We start from the raw sequence: 3,142 nt of genomic DNA, 5'->3' as shown, positions 1-3,142 counted from the left end.
CTGGCTCCGGCCAAACTGCAACAGAAAAATAGGCAGGCGTTGTGGTGGGCACCTGTAGTCTCAGCTACTCAGGATGCTGAGGCAAGAGAATCTCCTAAGCCCAAGAGCTGGAGGTTGCTGTGAGCTGTGACGCTACAGCACTCTACCAAGGGTGAGAAAGTGAGACTCTCTGTCTCTAAAAAAAAAAGAGAGGAAGAAAAATGTTGTGGAAAAAGTTAAAAAATATCTGAGCATAATTTACCTGCTATATCATGAGTCATCACAGGGTAGTAGTGTTCTATGATACTGCAATTCTGAAAATGATTTTCAAAAGACTGCCTTATTAAGAAAATTAATTTTTTTAACAATTAATGGTTTTTCTGATTAAGAATCTGAGTTTCATTTGGGTTCTTATTGATACTTAATCATTTTTGAGCAATTTGAACAACAAACAGCTAAGTAAATGCTAGCAAAAAAATTAGTGCATTATACTAGTGATTTTTTTTTAGTTAATCTATTTCATCAGTTGACTAATTGATAAGTAATAAATAACAATATAACACTAAAAGATATGATTAAAAATATCTCACCACTGTTAACATTTTAGTGTATCTTATTTTACAATTTTAAATAAACTTAACTTTAGAATAGTTTTAGATTTACAGAAAAATTACAAAGTTAATACAGAGCATTGTTTTATAACCTGTAGCCAGTTTCCCCATTGTTAAACATCTTACATTAATATAGTATATTTGTCTCAGTAATGAACCAGCATTGATATGTCATCATTAACTAAAGTACATACTTTATTTAGATTTCCTTAGTATGCCCATTTTCTGTTCCAGGATGTCATACAGAATACTACATTCTATTTAATTATCCATATGGATATTCCTTAAAAATTCAAAATAGAACTACCATATGATCCAGCAATCCCACTTCTAGGTATAGGTCTGAAAGAATTGAAACCAGGATGTTGTACTGTGCAGAGATAGCTGCACCCTTAAATCCACTGCAGCATCCCTCACAATAGCCAAGATGAGAAACATCTAAACATCCACTGACAGAAAAAGGGATAAAGAAAATGTGCTGTATACAAAAATGGAGCCTTCATCAGCCATAAAGAGAAGGAATGCCTACCATATGCAACAACATAAATGAAGCCGGAGGATATCATGCTAAGGGAATTTTAAGCCAGTCAGAAGATAAATACTGCACGATTCCATTTAGAGGGGTATTAAAATTGATTCACAGTAGCAGAGAGGAGAGTGCTGGTTGCCAGGGGTTAAGGGAAAGGAGAAATGGAGAGTTGTTATTCCATCGGTATCAAGTTCCAAATGAAATGCAGAGTTTTTCCCAACAGCCCGCTCCAAAGAAAAGAAACCACATCACATCACCCTGGAATAGCTTTTCTACTAAAGCAAGAGTATACGTGGGGTGTTGGTTTTTTATCAGTGTTCACAACTTGTTGCTTTCTATGGATACAAGAGCAAGAACGGCATAGCCCTTCAGTGGTGCCCAAGCGTGTTGGCTAAGAGGCATTGCAGTCCTGGGGGTACTTCCGAACCTTCCTCATAGAGGTCACAGGTTGTAGGTAGAAGCTAGGAGGGCCCCTATCTGGAGGAGCAAAAGACAGTGAGCCCAAAACACTCAGTCCTAACTTTAGGCACAAAACATCCCTAAGGGTGACTGTAGGAGTCCCGCAGGGTCACAGGGCAGGGCTGGGAACCTGAGACGGGGCTGTCTGTCAGTAAGCGGCTGCTTCCTGTTGTGCTTAGACTGTTACACTCACTTGGGCCTTTACACAAATAAGTTCTGAGTTGTCTGGCTTAGGAGGAAGTAATAAATTATATCACCTCAAGTATGTTTGCTTCTGTCAGAATGACTTTGTGGACCTGATCTTTATCAATATGTTTCCAGGCCCAGCGACTTGTTTAGAAGAAGGTTTTACGGTAATATGATATATCATCAAGTTCCTGCCCCATCCCTCACCCCCCCACCACCAAAAAAGTTCGAGAGCTCTACAGTACATTTTAGAAGCACTAGAGGGACATAATAAAGGCAAGTGATTCATGACATTCCAATTTTCATTCTCATTTTTAAAAAATTTCTTAAGATGCATGATTTTTTATTTTGGTCACAATGGAGTATCTGGGGGAGGTTGTGTTAAAAAAAAAAAACAACAAAAAAAGTAAAAAGTCAGGAAATCCATGCAGTTCTTTTCAGCTTTGCTGAAAGATAAATACTAGCTTTGCATTTTAAAATTACTACCCAGCCTTTAATGGGTAACTACATGCATAGCTTTTGAACAGCTTCCCACTGAGATTTTAGAGGTGTTTGTTAATATGTCTATCTTTATTTAAATGCAAAGGTTCTTTTCTTTATGGAAAAAAGTTTTCCCTGTTATATAAATTAAAAATTAGACTTAGTCCAATTCACTGTGCAGTTTAATAATAACTTCTGCTCAGTTTTTGGTTTACTTGTGGACAGTCATGAAAGGCCCAAATCTTGGGTGAATTAGGAAAGTGCTTTACCTTTAAGCTAGGTGGTCACCCTTTCACAGTAAAAACAAACTGTGAAGAATAACTGGCAAGTGAGGGAAGCTAATGCAATCCAGGAGTCGGATGATTCTAGGGACCCCAGAAAATGGCCGCTCGGGGGCTGAAGAAAAGAGAATGTGCTACGTGTGGCCCCTTGACTAAATCCAAACTTCACAGAATAAACTCCTTTATTAAAATAATTTATTCTCTAAGATTTGGATTCAGGCTAGGCCTGGTGGCTCACGCCTGTAATCCTAGCACTGTGGGAGGCCAAGGTGGACGGATCACTTGAGCTCAGGGGTGTGAGACCACCCTGAGCAAGAGTGAGACCCTCCTCTGAAAACTAGCCGGGCGTCGTGGTGGGTGCCACGTGTGAGATGTGCACTCTCTCCCGTGAACACTCCCATGAGCCACGGGGAGGAGGGAGGAACCAAGAAAGAAGATAAAGGATCCTGAATAAAGAAGACCTAATGTGGGAAGAGGGAGAAAGAAATCCCAGCATCCTGGTGGAGGAAAGAAATAGCAGTATGAACATGTGGTTCAGATAGATGGAGGAAATACCACAAGCAATGCTCAAAAGATTTGCAAATGTTTGTCTCAGAGTAGTGGGAGTAGGATAGGGA

Source organism: Nycticebus coucang, chromosome 9 (assembly GCF_027406575.1).
Source record: "Nycticebus coucang isolate mNycCou1 chromosome 9, mNycCou1.pri, whole genome shotgun sequence".
In the NCBI taxonomy this organism is placed as follows: Eukaryota; Metazoa; Chordata; class Mammalia; order Primates; family Lorisidae; genus Nycticebus; species Nycticebus coucang.
The sequence above is the reverse complement of the archived record's forward strand: the minus strand, read 5'-3'. Positions refer to the sequence as shown.